Below are 6,000 nucleotides of genomic sequence, written 5' to 3' on the forward strand. Positions count from 1 at the left end.
CTTCTCAGATTGTCACGCAGAGATCCGCATGACCCAACCTCTTTCACATTCACCAGCCTAATTTTCCATCTCTCCCCGGGATTTCAGGTTCCCAATTGCCCTGTGATTTCAGGTCTTCAAATGCCCAAGCCCTCCTCTCCTCTGGCATTATCAATTCCTATTCCTCCAGCCCTGAGCTCACGTGGTCACCTCCTCCAGGAATCCTTTCCCAACCCCCCAGACTGGATTTGGTGCTCCTTTTGCATTTGCACACAATTTCATTGCAGGTAACCTGTGCTGTGATGGTTCATGTGCTGTATTCCTCACTAAGCTGACGCTCTTCCAAGGCAAAAACTATGTCAGATTGCATCTTCATATTCCCAATTCCCCAGCAGGTGCCTGGCACACAATAAATGCTTAATGAATGAATAGCATGGCAACCTCTAATGCATTAAGCATACTTCTGCCTCAGGACTTTAGGGTTTGCTGTTCCCTGTGCTGGAAATGTTCTTTCTCCAGATATTCACTTCCATGAATGTCTCTGCTCATGTCACCACCTCAGAGAAGACTTCCCTGGCCACTCTGTCTAAAACAGCATCTTCAGCCTCTTTCCCTTACCCTGCCTGAATTTCTTCTTTCATAGAACTTATTGTTATCTGACATATTAAATATTTCTTTGTATGTTTACCATCTCCCACCAGCATGCAAACTCTACAGGTCTGGGACTTTTTCTCAATTGTCACTGTAGCCCCATTGTTGAAAACAAATCCTAACATAGTGGGTGTTCAATAAATGTTTATTGAACTTATAAATGGCATGGAGATGAGAGGTAGAAATTTTTTTTAAAATATATTTTATTGATTTTTTACTGAGAGGAAGGGAGAGAGATAAAGAGCTAGAAACATCAATGAGAGAAACATTGATCAGTTGCCTCCTGCACACCCCCCTCTACTGGAGATGTGCCCACAACCAAGGTACGTGCCCTTGACCAGTCCGTAGGCTGATGCTCTACCCACTGAGCCAAACCGGTCAGGGCTAGAAAAAAAAATTTTAATCCTTTTTAAAAAATATTTTTTTTATTGATCTCAGAGAGGAAGGGAAAGGGAAAGAGAGATAGAAACATCCAATGATGAATGAGAATCATTGATTGGCTGTGTCCTGCATGCCCCCCACTGGGGATCGAGCCCACAACCCAGGCAAGAGGTAGCAACTTGCCCTTGATCAGAATCAAATCTGGGACCCTTCAGTCCGAAGGCCGAGACTATCCACGGAGCCAAATCGATCGGGGCTGATAGAGGAACTGTGAAATATAGAGGTGGGGAGGAGAGGTTTAAAATACTACAAAATAGAAAAATGTTTCACAGGCCACAAAGCCAGATGTGGTCCTATCAGGAATGACAGGTGACACAGAACCCAGGCTCTGAAAAGAAAGGAGTGAAATGAGAGCCAGGTGGAACTCGGAGATGGGTCCTCGGGGAGCAGAGTCCTCCTGGGAGAGCTACTGTTCAGGTAGAGGAAGTGGGGTGGGCTGGAGGAGTGTACTCAGATCTAAAGACAACATCCACCCCGAGCCCAGGCCTCTCTCGGCCAGATGGTTCCGGAGGAGCCTCAGCATCTGTTCCTCTGTAAATTATCCAGTGCTCCCTTCTGCCTGTCTTCTCTGGTGACAGCCGGAACAATTGTCCAGGAATTCCATCTGCTCCCCTGTCCTTCTCCCCTCCACAGCTCATCAACATTTCAGAGCCGAGAGGTGTCCCATTTCCCTGGGTCTAGGGAATGGGAGCTGGGTCTGTTCCTTGGTGGAGCTGGCACTTAACTTCACCAACGCACACAAATAAAACCTTTCCAGGTCCCAGGCCCCAGAGGCTAAAGGTCAATCACTTTTATTTCCCGTCCTGTCCTTTCAATCCCATACAATTTTTTATTATTGCTAATTTAATAAAACCTCATTAAATGAATCAATCATACTGGTTCTTGCGGAGTTTAATATAAGGGCTCCCAATCATTATACTATTTAAGGTCCCCCTTAAATAGCCAGTACAGTCCTTTCAGACTGTAACATTCATTGTAATATAAGACCACAAATTCAGACTTTTTGAAATACCACTTTTACTGTTTACTAAAAGGAGTCTGCCTAAAAGGAGAAATGAGGATGCTGGTTTTCTTTTCTAAATAGGGCTGACCCCCCAAACCGCTTCTCCACCTTTCCTGAAATTGTTTTGTGATCCAGAGGGAGGAAAGCCCACGGACTGCAGGTAAACACACGTGTGGTTTGTAAACTTTAAAAGTGATCCAAGTTCATATTTTGTAAACAAAGAACATGTCAGTAAATGTAAACATGCATTTGAAGAGAAAGGAAATCAGTCCTCCAGAGTTTTTAACTTTTAGGATATGTGAGATAAAGATGCTTTTACTTGGAAGTCACCTTATCACTCCTTCTGTGGATACGTGTGTGTGTGTGTGTGTGTGTGTGTGTGTGTGTGTGTATTTCAGAAAGGAAGTGAGATGGAGAGAGAGATAGAAACATCAATGATGAGAGAGAACCATTGATCAGTTGCCTCTTGTACGCTCAACGCTGGGGATCAATAATCGAGCCTACAACACGGGCATATGCCCTGACTAGGAATCAAACCATGACCTCCTGGTTCATAGGTCAATGCTCAAACACTGAACCACTTCATCTGGGTTAATCTTTAGACCCCAATTGCATAATTTTTCACCATCACTGTAAAAGAACTGTGAGAAAGATGGTGAAGATTAAACACCTCTTCTACGCTTTTGGGGTTTTATGAAGTAGTTGCAATTTGCAGAAGAGTCAGGCCAACTGTTTTGTGTTGTTGTTTTTTAAGTCCTTTAGGGAAGTTGGATATTTTGCCTTTGATTTTTAGGGAGAGTGGGAGAGAGAGGGAAAGACAGAGAGAATCAAAGTGAGAGGAAATACATGGGTTGGTTGCTTCCTGCATGAGCCCTGACCAGGGCTGGGCCGGGAGGAGCTTGCAACCAAGGTACCTGCCCTTGACCAGAATAGAAACCAGATCCCTTTGGTCTGCAGGCCGATGCTCTATCACTGAGCCAAACTGGCTATGGCAGGCTAATTGCATTTTGATGGCAGTTTTCATATGGCTGTGCCTTGGTGTCCACAGGGCTGCAGTGACTGCAGGGACCGCCTACCCAAGCATGGTCAAATACTCCCAGAACACAAGCTGCTTGACCCAGATTGAAGACAGTTCTTTCTCCTGATTCTATTTATGTAGATTTAGTCTCCCAACTGGAGTAGAAGTGTTGCTGTGGGAGTCTGGGCTTGGCCTGACAGACTGTGTAGGTGGAACAAGACCTTGGAATAGAAGTGGGTCCTGGGGAAAGAAATTTCAGCTCCAGTTATTGGAGAAAACGCTAAAGAATTTATTTTATTTTTTTAAATATATTTCTTTATTGATTTCAGAGAGGAAGGGAGAAGGAGAGAGAGATAGAAACATCAATGATGAGAGAGAACTACTCTTAAAATAAAATACTTAAAAAAAAAAAAAAAACAGTTGAAACCATCCTAAGCTCAGCTCCATAGTCCTTTGAACTGTTCATCATGACAGCTAGAAGGGTCTTAAAGCCATATGCAACTTTTTTTTATTGCAATTGACATTCTCTACTAATAGTTTGAAGCCAGGAGGCTGCCTATATTCTTTTTTTTTTAACCCTCACCTGAGGATAATTTTTCCATTGATCTTTAGAGAGAGAGTGGAAAGATGGGAGAAGGGGGAGAGGGAGAGCAAGAGAGAGATTGAACATCAATGTGAGAGAGATACATGGACTACATGCCTCAACCAGGGGGCCTGGATGGAACCTGAAACTGAGGTATGTGCTCTTGACTGGAACCAAACCCGAGACCCTTTAGTCTGAAGAACAATGCTCTAACCACTGAGCAACACCAGTGAGGGCAACTGTCTATATTCTTATTTGTGACCCTGATTGGACATGCTGCACCCTAGTTACATGGCTGTTTTGACAATGATTTCAAAACTTCAAGAGGGATAACTAGGTCTGCTTCCGTAGATTTAAGTTATAGACATCTCCTGATTCTTCTATTAATAGAAATCCACAGCTGCCACCCTGGGGGATAAACTTATTGTGTGTAAATGCCTTCTTCATAACTTGGGATGTTGAATTTGATGGGAGCCCAAGAAATGTAATTTAAAAGACATTGAAAATTGCATTCTTTAATATTCTTAAAACCACTTAAACCTTAAAAAATAATGAAGGCAGGAACCCAAACAAGGATTTGTACACCCATATATGCAATAATGCTATTTATAGCAGTATTATTACAATAGCCAAAAAGAGGAAGCAATCCAAGTGTCCACTAACAGATGAATGGGTAAACGTAATGTGATATATACTCTGAGTGGCCAGATCATTATGATCTCTGAATGCAAAATAATCTGGCCACTCAGTGTATATACTATATAATAAAAGGCTAATATGCAAATTGTCCCCTCGACCAGGAGTTTGACGAGCAGGCAGGCAGGCCAACTGCCCATGTCTCCTCCCCCTGGCCAGGTTGGCTGAACCCCACTCATGCATGAATTCATGCACTCAGTGTGTGTGTGTGTGTGTATACATACACACTGAGTGGACAGAATATTATGCGTTCAGAGGTTATAATAATCTGGTCACTCAATGTATATATATACACTGGAACACATTTTAGCCTCCCAAAAGGGAAATTCTGACACATGCTAAGATATAGATGAACCCTGAGGACATTATGTTAAGTGGAATAAGCCAGTCACAAAAGGAAAAATACTGTATGGTTCCATTTATATGAGGTACCTAGTGTAATCAAATTCATAGAGACAGAGAGTGGTGGTTTGCCAGGTTTGGGGGGAAGAAAAGATGAGGAGTTGTGTTTAATGGGTACAGAGTTTCAGTTCAGGAAGATAAAAAAAAGTTCTGATGCTGAGTGGTAGCGATGGTTGTCAAGCAATGTGAATGTTGGCCATCAATGTTACTGCCGCTGAACCATATACTTCAGAATGGTTAAAATGGTAAATGTTACCCACAATAAAAAAGATTTCCTGTAAAAAAAAATATACATTACATACATCTATATGATACCAAGTCTTGTTTTCTGGCTTCTGGTAGGGTCCTGCCTCTCCCAACTCTAAGGCAGGGACTCCTGAGGACAGGGCTTGTCTCCCCACTTCAGAGTCTGGGGACCCTGAGGTGGAAATCTGTGCCTCCCCTCTCAGGTTTCAATTCTGGGTCCTGGGGAAGCTCAGAAAGTACAGAAGGAAAAGCTCACCTCCCTCTTCTGCACTGCATGGCGGCTCCCTTGTCAGGCCCTGCTTCACTCCAACCTGGTAAAGGCAGGGTAGGTCTGCAGTCCCAAGTCTCTTTGCTGAATCAGAAAGGCTTTAATCACGGTTGGTTACTTGAAATTTGGCCCTGAATGTAATAGACTAAGCAATTGTTTATACATAAGAGGTTAACAGAGGAGATTCAGTCCCCAGAAACTTCATGTAAACCTTCAGGGACGGCTCCTTCAGCAGCTGCTGGAGAGGCTGGAACAGGACCTGCCTTGGCTGTTGATGCCTCCGACACGCCCTCATGGGTGCTGGGTGGTTCCAGGCTGGAGGAGGCTTCACAGGCATGTGAAATCTTTGTATTCTGTGTTTTACACTCATGATTCTGGATGAGGTGAAACTGTCCTTCCAGGCCTGTGCACATGAGTCTGCACACTCTCATGATCCCAAATGGACATGTTCCCTCACTTGACATGTTGGACACCAGCTACATGACTGAACACGGGACCCATCAGCCAGCAAAGTGTCCCCCTCTGTCACTTTTCAACTAACCTCCAAACCCACAATCCTTGGCCAGCCTATGCCCTTTTCTTGGGCAGGTATCTCCCAAGCATGGCATTTAGAGACAGACCTGGCACTCCAACCCCTGAGGCACACCATAAGCCCTGCCAACACACACACACACACACACACACACACACACACACACGCACACACGAGTCAA

This window comes from Pipistrellus kuhlii, unplaced genomic scaffold (genome assembly GCF_014108245.1).
Source record: "Pipistrellus kuhlii isolate mPipKuh1 unplaced genomic scaffold, mPipKuh1.p scaffold_m20_p_5, whole genome shotgun sequence".
NCBI classification, from domain to species: domain Eukaryota; kingdom Metazoa; phylum Chordata; class Mammalia; order Chiroptera; family Vespertilionidae; genus Pipistrellus; species Pipistrellus kuhlii.